The sequence below is a fragment of the Rhipicephalus microplus genome, chromosome 2, assembly GCF_043290135.1.
Source record: "Rhipicephalus microplus isolate Deutch F79 chromosome 2, USDA_Rmic, whole genome shotgun sequence".
In the NCBI taxonomy this organism is placed as follows: domain Eukaryota; kingdom Metazoa; phylum Arthropoda; class Arachnida; order Ixodida; family Ixodidae; genus Rhipicephalus; species Rhipicephalus microplus.
In genome coordinates, this window is record NC_134701.1 from 292562137 (window position 1) to 292574431 (window position 12295).

Genomic DNA, 12295 nt, shown 5'->3' on the forward strand with positions numbered 1-12295 from the left:
GCAAATACTGTTGAGAAGTAGCCAATATGAAATGCAAAATGGACGTGTACTTGTATTTAGGTGTGCGTTAAAGAACCATACATTGTCCCACTGTGTTCATCCCTTGTTTGTACGTGACCGCCTATAGTTGCGTTTTTGCAAACTGCTCACTACTTCGTCCTTGCAAACATCCCACTACACCCCATCACCTATCCACTAATTCACCGACCATAAAGCCGTTACGATGACGGAAAAATGGAAGCGACGTATAGCTACCACTTACGAATAATAAAATTTGTTGGATAAATATATACCCGTTTTTGTGGTTGAATTTCTGGCAGTAGTGCTCGCCTTGCGCGAGTTGGATACGGCAATTACATTTATAATAACGGATTCTCTATATCTCTGTGCGGCACTTTCTGTTAGGCGTTCCGTGCACTAGTACCTGTGCATTTTAGAAAAGTCTGATTAGTTTGGGTGCCTGGACATAAGGGTTCTTTCTCAATGAAATGGCTGGTTCCTCAGCTAAGTCGTCAATAAGTGGACCGATTTTACTGTACTTTCCATCATCCGCTTATGTGACTGCTGCTCGATTCTGTAGGCGTGTGCTTACGGAAGTCTTTGGAGACACAGCACTGACAAACTCTGCGGAATATCGTCATTTATTGTATTCCTGTCGAAAAGCTTTTTGCAAAACCCGTAAACTAGAAGTACCCACCACGAGGATGCGCTGCAGGGTACCGAATCTGAATTTCTACAAACACAGGTCTGCACCTTCGCCACTGAGCGCGTTGTGTGGTGAACTAGAAACAATCGATCATTTCTTTTCGACTTGCAGGCGGTTTGCTGCAGCTCAAAAAACCTCTTCAGAAAAGGCTGTACGTGTTATTGGTATGGATTTATCTGTGCCTGTCATTTTGAGTTTTAGGCTTGAACATATTTAACACAGTGCATGACTACGTGGACACAAGAGCAATGACTCACGACTGATTTTTCATTGGAAAAACATGAACAGAAAAGGAACGCTTTAACCTTCACACGCATATGTGACCACATTAAGGCAAGAAAAAGCAGATCAGCTAACATTTTGAACAATAAAAAAAGAACCTTGATACGTCCCACGTGCACTCCCCAACAGCATGTGTGGAGATAGGTTTGCACAAGGCTTACCTACTATGCGCAACCGTGTAGGGATGCGACGTCCTCCACTGCCGCTGCGTGCGAAGACGTTACGGCCGCGTTCGTCGTTTTCTCCGGCACGGCGCAGAAACCACGCACTAGGCAGGATAACAACAACAACGGGTTCATTAACCCAAGATGCAACGCAATGCGACACTCACGGGCTTGCAGGCCGTATAGGGAACTCCACAAGACCGAGCAAGTACGCTTGCCTAGGGCGCGACGACTCCCGCACAAAGGCCGAAGTCTAACGCTCGAACGAGAAGCCGCCTCCTAAGCAGCGCGTCAACCTCTCGTGGAGGCCAGAGAACATCTGCCGCGACGAGCGAATCGTCGGGCGCAACACAGCTCGTAGGAGAGGAGGATGTCACGCGCGCCCAATGGGAAATGGCGCTGCCTTGTGACGTAGGCCCGCGCAGCGCTACGGCGTAGCTTGCCCGGACATGCCAGCGCGGGAAGAGCCGACGGTTGACTGGCCCAGACCAAGAGGCGCCCTAGCAGCCATCTTGGCGGATGCCGGTGCTTATGCGCGCCCGGGCTACGCTGTCGGCGCGCGTGCGGCAGCTGGGAACGAGGCGCCAAGTAGGAGGGCGCTCTCGATTCCCACACATGAAAGTTAAGATATCGTGCTATCTAAGAACCTAACCTCATTATCATGTAGGGCTATAGAAGGCACGCTGATCCATCGTTTGCTCTCTTTTTTTGTATTATATGCTTCAATTATTTCTCCTGTGGTTTTATTTCTGTGTGCCGATAGAACTTTTGCTTCATGAAAGCTATACCCAAATGTGTCTCAACAAGTTGCGCCGTGTCATTGCGCACTTATCTTTCATGAAGAAAAAGTTCTATCGACCTATAGAAACCAAACCACTCGAGAAATAATTGAAACATATAATATCAAAAAAGGGGCGAACAATGCATTAGCGTGCATTCTATAGCCCTACATGATTGTGAGGTTAGGTTCTTAGACAGCACGATATCTTAACTTGTATTCTGTTGGAGAGCTCACGTCGGGTGTATCAAGGTTTTTTCATTGTTCAAAATGTCAGCGGATCTGCTTTTCCTTGCCTTAGTGGGGTAACATGGGTGTGAAGGTTGAAGAGTTCCTTTTCCGTTCATGTTTTTCCAATAAACATTCAGTTGCGAGTCAACGCTGTGGTTTGTCCCTTCTTCTATTGTGACCGTGTAGTCGTGCACTCAGTTAAAATATGTTCAAGTACTGTTACCAACTGGCCCGGCTTTCAGTCCTACTTGTCCCTTGGAGCCTCTATTTCTGGGTTCTCCAGTGCGAAGGTATGCGCGGCTGTCAGGTACTATATTAATGAACCTAATATACGTATAAAATATCAGGGTACTGCTCTAATTTAAAGAAAACTATTTTTAATTTGAATAAATAATCATATCCCAGACAACACTCGATGTCCTGCGGTCGTCCTCAAATGGTACAATCGTCCTCGCACAGTTATAATTGACCTCGGTACTGTTATGCCTGCGAGTGCGCAGCGAACATCCATGCCTCGGAAAAAAAGGAAATCTGTGTCAAGGCCAGTACGCGAGCCCGCCTGACGCGATGAACAGCTCAACGGCGTCAACACGCGACGGCGCCTTTCTGTCGCGCACGTGCAGTGAGTCACCTCAGCAAGCGAGCCCATCGAGCAAGCCATCGGCGCCTTCCTGTCTGGCGGGTGACGAAATGCCTGGCGACGTCACTCGTCCTTGGGTGCAGCCACCTGCAGCGCAGCCGCTCCAGATTCGATGAGAAAGAATGACGCGGCCCAGCGGCGACCCCATTGGAGGAGTCTGACCTCACGACCAGCGGCGCTTCTGGTTGGACATTTGGTTACTCAAAGAATCCACCCGGCGCATATAAAAGAAGCCCTGCGGCGCGTCGGAAGCAGACCCATTTGAGAGTAGACCTATGTGTTAGAGAGGAGAGCTCGGCTCTTCGGGTCTCTAAGCTGTCGGCCCCGTGCCGAATTTGTAACGCCTTTTTATATATGCTGTACATAAACCTTGTTTAACTCACCGTCGTCTCGTCCGCTCGTCTATCAGCTCTGCGCAGAAGCAGTCGCGAGCTGAGAAACCTACGCTACCAAACATCTGGTGACCGTGTCGGCGGAGATCGGAGCAGTGGCGCCTTCGGGACCGTGTTGGCGTCGCCGTCTTTGGTAACAGTGGTTGCAGCGGTGAGATTCGAGGCGCCCTTCGTAACGTCGTTGGAGGCGCGCGTCGCAACAGTGGTTGGCAGCTGCGGGATCGGCCGGCGTCAGCGACATCGATGCGGTGAGTGCCTGATGTTTTCCCCTCAGTTCACCAGACTACTCTAGCTCAGGTTATAGTAGTTTAGAGAAGGGCTGTGTGAAGCATTAGAGTGAGCTTTGATCGTTTCAAGCGTAGTCGAAGTGCTTTGACACCAAAGTTAATGTGGAGGGGGTAAACACGGGAGTGTTAAAAATTGCTTGCGCGTCTTGCTAGTTGACTTATAGTGGGTACGGCAAGTAAATTCTTAACAGGGCCAAACTGCACAAGGGTAGTGTGAACGATGGAGAACCTTAAAGTGAAGGAACTCATCGAAATTCGCGAGGAACTCGGCATTACTTTGGGCCGTGCGAAACGAAAGCAAGCGATCCTTGAGATCATGAAAGATGAGGGAGTGTCGGCTGAGGAAGTCGATGAGGCCTGGGTGGATATCAAAGCACGCCGCGAGGAGGCTGAAAGGCGAGAAGCTCGCGAACGTGAAGAAGCTGAAAGGCGCGAACGTCGCGAGCGTGAGGAGGCCGAGAGACAGGAGCGCCTCGAGTTGAAACGAATAGAATTGGCAATCCTACAGTGTTCGCAGGCGCCTAGCGTAGCTTCTTCGACGATTCAGGTCAGCGGTTATAGAATTCGGGACCAACTGCCACCGTTCGTAGTAGGCGAGGACATGGCGAAGTATCTAGTCAAGTTTGAACACGTCTGTGAGTGAAATGCTTTGGAGCGGTTTCTTTGGGCGCAGAACCTGTTAGCTCTCCTTCCCGGCGAAGTGTCCGACGCGATAACTTGCTTGTCGAGAGAAGCGTGTGAGAGCTATGAAGAGGTTAAGGAAGTGCTCTTGAGACGTTATAAGTTGTCACGCGAGGCTTTCAGGCAAAGGTTCCGGTATGCTAAAAAGGGGAATGAGTCACACGTTGACTTCGCGTTTCGTCTTAAAACCGATTTAATTGAACGGCTCAAGGGCGAAGGTGTTTATGACGACCACGATAAAGTGGTAGAACGCATTGCATTGGAGCAATTCTACCGCTGCATCGAGGAGGATGTCAAGCTTTGGCTGCAGGACAAAATTGGGGAAGTACAGCTAAACAAGGCAGCAGAGTTAGCTGAGGAGTATTATACTCGCCGAAAGTTGCATAGCAGGGCAGTGCGCGTGGAAAAAGATGAAAGGAAAGAGGGCTTTTCAAAAAAACCTGATCAACGGAAACCCGCTCCGTACCGTAATTTCAAGAAGGACCCGTCTCTTACGAAGGACACTGTAGGGGAAGGGCAAACGGAAGCGGAGAAATCGAGTGAGGTTCCTAAACAACGCGCTGATACCACACGGGCATTTGAATCACGGAAGCCGCTAATCTGCTACAACTGCAAAAAGAAAGGGCACATCGCGAGAAACTGTCAGGAAAAGTTTGCCTTCGCAACAATCCGAGAATCAGAAAAAAAAAACATGCGGTTGTTGGAGCCGTACCTCCAAGAAATTACTGTGAATGGGAAAACGTGCGGAGCACTTCGAGACTCAGCGGCAACCATGGACGTTGTCAATCCTTTATTGGTGTCTCCGGATGACTTTACAGGAGAATGCGCGTCGATCAGGCAAGTCGCCGAGGAGCAGAGTGCTTGTTTACAAATCGCTACGGTTGTCATTGAAGGCCCGTTCGGTAAGCTTCGCAACGAAGCGGCTGTGTCTGCCACGCTTCTCGATCGTTTTCCTTATCTTTTCTCTAACAACTCAGAGCAGCTTCTCAAAGAGCAGGGTAAAACGTTCTTCCCCAACTTAGCGTACATGGCCCTCACGCGATCGCAAGCGCGCAAGCTTTCGCAGGAGCTTGATCTTGTTCAATGCGGTGAACTCTCAAGTGACCTTGTCGGTGGGTCGACGGAACCTCAGAGAGGAAATTTTCCGTGTGAGTCATGTGAGCATTCACTCGAGCGGCCCGTCACCGAAGCGACCGGCGCAGTTTCCGTAGCAGGGGGAGACGACATGGCGCCATTGAGTCAGAGCGAGAGGGCTGCAACACTCTCGCCTGTAGCGGAAAGTTGGAGCGAGCTGTCGAGGGTTGATCGAGAGACGCTCATTCAAGAGCAGCGTGAGGACCTCTCGATTAAAGCGCTAGTGAAAAGCCACATGAAAGCTGCACAAGTGTTGGCGAAAGAGTACTACGACAAATCGGCGAAGAAGCGTGCTTTTGAAGTAGGAAGACAGGTAATGCTGCTGCAGCCGTCCAAAAGGAACAAGCTTGAGGTTCATTGGGAAGGGCCCGCCAATGTAATATCGAAGCTTTCCGATACGAATTATGAAGTGAAATTAGGAAGGCGGCCGAACAAAATTTACCACAGTAACTTGATGAAACCATACGTTCAACGTCAAGCGGTTGTAAATCTGCTGTTGAATGCTTCAGAGGAAGAGGGAGAAGAAATTTTGAGTTCTAGTGATGTAATCGAAAGGGGATCGGAGGTAATCTTGGAGCAGTTGAACCTAGAGCCTAGGTTAAGTGAAGTCCAGAAGAAGGAGCTGAGAAGGAATGTTCCTTTTTATGAGAAATCTGGACTCCCATATTGTAGTTACACAGATGTGCAACGTCGCAAGTACGAGCAGCCCTTAGTACCGCATAGGTATCGTCGCCTAAAAGTGGCCGGTTACTGAGGTGGAGCATGATACTCCAACAGCACAGCTTTGACGTTCGCTACAAAAAAGGAAAGCTAAACGCTAATGCAGATGCATTGAGCCGTGCGTTTAGTTAGTACCTTCTCCACCTTTCGGTTTCTCGCTGGCGATTCGGGGCGAAATTTTGTCTTCATCACAACCTTAGCTGAGCGCTCTCGCCCAGAATGAGCTCAAGGAGCCAACTTTATGTTCTATTCTATTTCGTTACGTTGTTGTACGTGTAAAAAAATTGAGTTCTCATTTTAAGAGTCTTGTGTCCCACATGTGCCTCTTGATGTAGAGGGAACAAAATTACGATAGACACGTAGCTAGGTATTTGTTGTAATACACTTTGTCTGGTGTTCTGTCGGGTGACCGAGGGCACTTGCTTGTGTCGTGTGTTGTCTGGTGTCGATCCGTTCTTGACAAGTTGCAGAACCATCGACAAGTGCTGAAATCAAGGATCGTCAGAGACGAGCGAAGCTGGCTGGCAAGTTGTGGCGACAAGCCAGTGGAGCTGGGATCCGTCCTCAAGAATGGGATGTGTTCCCGGAACGGAGTCTGGAGCTGCATTCTCCCCATAGTTCTGGAGGCGAACCTGGAGGGACCTGGCGAACGAGCGCACCTGACATCCGAGCCCCATGGAAGCAGCTCGTCTTTCCGGCGCATTGTCTGGCGGCAGGGGTGCTGTTATGCCTGCGAGTCCGCAGCAAACGTCCATGCCTCGGAAAAAAGGAAATCTGTGTCAAGGCCAGCACGCGAGCCCGCCTGACGCGATGAACAACTCAACGGCGTCAACACGCGACGGCGCCTTTCTGTCGCGCACGTGCAGTGAGTCACCTCAGCAAGCGAGCCCGTCGAGCAAGCAATCGGCGCCTTCCTGTCTGGCGGGTGACGAAATGCCTGGCGACGACACTCGTCCTTGGGTGCAGCCACCTGCAGCGCAGCCTCTCCAGGTTCGATGAGAAGAATAACGTGGCCCAGCGGTGACCCCATTGGAGGAGTCTGACCTCACGACCAGCGGCGCTTCTGGTTGGACATTTGGTTACTCAAAGAATCCGCCCGGCGCATATAAAAGAAGCCCTGCGGCGCGTCGGGAGCAGACCTATTTGAGAGTAGACCTATGTGTTAGAAAGGAGAGCTCGGCTCTTCGGGTCTCTAAGCTGTCGGCCCCGTGCCGAATTTGTAACGCCTCTTTATATATGCTGTACATAAACCTTGTTTAACTCACCGTCGTCTCGTCCGCTCGTCTATCAGCTCTGCGCAGAAGCACTCGCGAGCTGAGAAACCTACGCTACCAAACATCTGGTGACCGTGTCGGCGGAGATCGGAGCAGTGGCGCCTTCGGGACCGTGTTGGCGTCGCCGTCTTTGGTAACAGTGGTTGCAGCGGTGAGATTCGAGGCGCCCTTCGTAACGTCGTCGGAGGCGCGTGTCGCAACAGTACTTCCTGAGGATGACACGAGCTGGTTCGACCCGTAAACGTCTTTTCGGGTGCTTTCTGAGGACAACAACTTATCCTGAAAAAGTCATTTCAAGAACATTTTGGAGATGACAAAAGCAATGCATCAGTGCCGGGTCAAACGAGTTTTAGAGTGGTTTCTGAGGGCAGCAATTGGTCCGGAAAAGGTCCTGCGAAGGACCTTTTTCGGATGGCAGAAGCATTGCACTCAGCGCTTGTATATGCTTCCTCAAGACCTTTGCGCACCACGTAGATGCACATCGTACGTGAAAATTTCCTCCACACGTTCGTTTCATAGTCATAAAGCTATAATTCTCTCCTCGTTTGCTTCTCTTTTGGTAGAAAGCTTTTAAATTTGCGTTTCGCTAAATGAAAGACGCGTGATTAATCAGCTTGGGTATTGAACCTGGTATTGCGAAATGTTAATTTCAAATAGTGTGTTTTTTTCTGAAATGTTACAGCCCTAAATTAGCCAATATACGCCGCTGTAGCGCATATTAACAAACTAGCAGCTGGCACCCATTGATCACGGGTGCCGTTCTGGATAGTCAAGTAGTCAAGTCATTCCAAGTCAAATGAGTCTGATTGTCAAGATAGGATCTGTTAGGGAAGGTGTGGTGTACTAGTGAAAGTTCGTGTCCTTTGTTGTTTTTGTGCATGGTTAAAAGCGAGGTATGTGTGAGTGTAAACCGTAGGCGACGACGAGAGGTCAATTGCCGTGTTGATGGGTGCACCGGGTGTGGCGCAGGGCGTCGACGCGTGCGTCATGGCATCGTTAGTGCCACCAGCGCCATTTACCCTCCTTGGCTATATGCTCATTTAATAAATGTTATTTTGTTGTCAGCCATCGATGCATCCGGTTGTTTGCGCGCTGGCTCGCACAGCCTCTCACATGGTGTCAGATGACCCGACGAAGTAGGCCTAGCTCTATCGGCCTAATCAGAAGCCTTCGCCGGACATCTAAGCACCCGTGCTGCCTTGCCATGGCTAGAGGAACTGTTACGTTTTTGCTCCCAGCACCGAAGCCCCTGGATACGACACAAGGTCTTTGGGTAGCGTGGAAACTTTGGGAAAGTGACTACAAGCTCTACGCCACTGCGACTGGACTCTCCGGTAAGCCGAAAAAAGTTCAAGTGGCAACATTTCTCGCACATTTGTTTCTCGCACGTTTATTTACCACACGTTTATTTTGAAACCGAAGCAGACCGTAATGACGTAGGCAAGCTGTTAAAAAAAATTGAAGAACCCTGCAAGCCCGTCGTCAACCTCGCGTACCACGACTTCGTTTTGGCACGAGAGATTAAAAGCCCGGAGAGCGTTTCAATGAATGGCTCACAGAACTCCGAACGCTCGTTCACAACTGCGAGTATGGGCTACTTGAAGAGAGAATGTTGAGGAGTCGCATCATCCTACGTATAAAAGACAGGGGTCTGCAAAGCCAGTTAATCAACGACAACCCAGATTTTTACAAGCTCGTCGAAATTTCTCGCACTAGAGAACGAAACAAGCAGCAAATAGAAGAGATACAGAGAACGACCCAAGAAAATCACGGCAACGCTGATAACGCCCGGACAGCCCTGAAGAGGTCAACTTCGTCCAAAACGACAAAACATGCACGAAATGTGGATACGCGTTCCACAAGAATCAGTCCTGCCCCGCAGAAGGCAATTAAGACGTGCAAGAAGGGCGGGAAACGCAACCATTTCGCGCGCCTCTGTCAGTCAAAGAAGCCCAGCAAGAGGAACGCGACCCAGACAAAGACCCGAAACGTTGATAGCCTCGAATGCGCAGAAAATTACTTTCTTCATGCAGTCTGGAAGTCCGCAAGGGGGCCAGGCAAGGCTGGTGTGCCTCGCATGGGCTCCGTATTCTACGAAGTTTTTGTTGAACCAAGACTGCTTTTTTGGTGCCAACAGTGCAGTGGCCTCTCTTGAACTTCAGCAAGTTGCCGACGCTGCTGGTGAGTGCCTCAAACCTCTTTGTTCTTGAGGAGCTTTGCAAACATCAACTCTTGCTGAGCGGGGGAACGCCGCCTCGTTAGCCCTAACGCCACCGGCACCGGCGTCGGGCTCGCGCTTCGACGCGCGTGCACAAGTTCATTCGGCGACGCAATGGCATACATGGTGAGTGGCACGGATTTACCTGCCACAGAATTCAACCCAGAAGAATGGAGTGTAGTCCTGAATGCCCGACAACGCTCACCTCGACAACAGTCAAAAGAAACTGAAGGAACGCAGTCAAGTAAAGCGGCGTCAGCTGCCGAAACGCCAGCACGCAAAACGGAATCACCGCCCAGCGTTTCATCAAAGCTCGACAACACAGCTGTGGCGCGTACTCGCTTAAAACGACTGCCACGGTTGCCAGTCGATGACTTCAAGATTGTCTTTCGTCCGAGTGCGGGCGTAGATCTGGCCCAATACAACGACGTAGAGTTACGAGCGGCTGTAGTCGCCAAAAGCGGACTGCACTCTGTGGTTGCCGACGAAGATCTTGTGTGCACCAATCTAGCCAAGAATATTTTCACCGTGTCCACATCTTGCACCGACCGAGTTGCCAACTATGCAAAAATACGAGAACTCACGCTACGTGGTAAAAAACTGGGATTTCACGCGTACATAGCTCCCCCGGACGGGGCACGGGCAGGGATCATCTACCGCACTTGGAATGGTGAATCACCTCAGGACTTGCTTCAAGAATTACGTCGGGCGAATCCCCTTCTACCAATAGTCCAAGCAAGGGACATGGGGCGTACCTCACGCTCAGTGCTCATTCACTTCATGGCTGAGGAGCTTCCTCCGTCAGTCAAAATGTTTGGCATCCTCTACGCCGTTTTCAACTTTCGAGCGAAGGTGGAAGCATGCCTAAACTGCAGACAAGCCGGCCACCGACGAGATGTATGTCCTTTGCCAAATCGCCTCACTTGCTCAAGCTGCGGACAGAAACACCCGGAGGACTATCCCTGCACCCCGCAGTGCGTCATCTGTGGGGACGTTCACAAGACGGGTGACAGGGCATGCAAGCAACGCACTCTCGGTCACGACAAAGGCCGCAACAAGAGAACCAGCAGGAGCAGCCCGAGTTCCAGCTCAAGGAGGAGTTTTTTCCAAGCATCGACGATAGAAATCGTAGCAGCAGAAGCAAGAGTCCCGTACGAAACCGTAGCAGCAGAAGCAGGAGTCCTGGACGAAACCAAGGTAGCAAAGGCAAAAGACCTGGACGAAGTGCATCACAAAGCCGCGACTTCAGCACCAAACCCGAAAAGGTGAGCTGGGCAAAGCAAGCCTCCTGCTCCTGTTGTATGCTCTCTGACGCCAAAGAAAATTCTAAAACTCAGGAGACTATCGAACGTCTAATGCGAGAGAATCAAGAGTTAAAGCAACAGTTGGCTCTGGTGCTGGAACGTTTAAGTACACTTACAGCTGCCCCACCCGCGTCTTCTCCACCCCTATCTATCTCCCCCTCTGTCATAGAGCCTGATATGGCAGCAAAATCAGGGACCGATATTATAGAATCCTCTCCACAGCCAGCAAAAAAGAAAAGGACAGAGCAACCCTAGTCATCGGAAGACGATTTTAAAAGCACCAGTCAAAAAATTCGGAAAGAACACCGCGAACTCAAACAAAAGGTTGATTTAGGCTTTACGCAAATTGCTGAACGCTTCAATAAGATAGAGAGTATTCTAGACGTGTTAGTTGCTCGGCTCGAATCTCTCCCACAATCTCAACCCTCTCCAGCGCCTTCGCAGCCATAACCCCCTCCTGCACCCTTGCCTTATCTTCACCCTCTTCACTCTGCATATGGCAATGGAATTGCCGTGGATTAAGAAACAAGAGAGACAACCTCTCACTTTATATACAGCGGCCTACACGGGCCCCTGATGTCATCTCCGTACAGGAGCCTTTAAAAGCTTGCAAACTCCTCGGCTATCAGGCTGTACATTCGCATCCTAGCTCCCCATGGGCTACCACATATATACAGAGGAATATCTCGTTTATAGCGTATGATCTTTCCGATCTTTACAGTGACTGCCTTCTTCTTGAACTTCTCCACGTCGTACAGGACAAGGCACATATTTTATTTTGAATATTTATTCTCATCCTAGAGATGGCCTCACTGCTGTTTTTGAAGCAATCGATAGGGCCATTCAAATAGCAAACTTTGCTCCCATAGTTGTAACGGGTGACTTTAATGCCCCGCACGTAGATTGGGGTTACAGGAGAAACACTCGGAAGGGCACCAGCCTTATTCAATACATTCAGCGAAACAGGTGCACTCTAGTCACTGACTGCATGCTACCAACACGAATTGGCAACAGTGTGAGCAGAGATACCACCCCTGACCTTACTTTCACTAAAAATGTGCGACAAGCTAACTGGACCCACAGTGGGGTCAACCTCGGCAGTGATCATTACATCCTAACAATTACACTGCCCCATGCCAATTTTCGCCCAAAGTTTCATTTAAAACATATTGTTGACTGGGATAAATTTCGCGAAATCCGAGACCAAAACCCGAAAAAAGAAATTCAAGACTACAAAGACTGGGCGTCTCAGCTTAAACAGGATGTAGCTCTTAGCGAAAAAGTAGCCCCAGCAGCACATATCCGTGATCCAGTAGACAGCAGGCTACTCCACCTATGGGAGGCCTATCAGAGCTTGGAGAAACGATGGCTCAAGCAAAAATATAATCGTAAACTAAAACGCAAAATGTCACAAACACTCCAACTTGTAACTGAACACGCGGCCGAACTTTCATCGCAGCAATGGAACCAGATATGTAACCGGC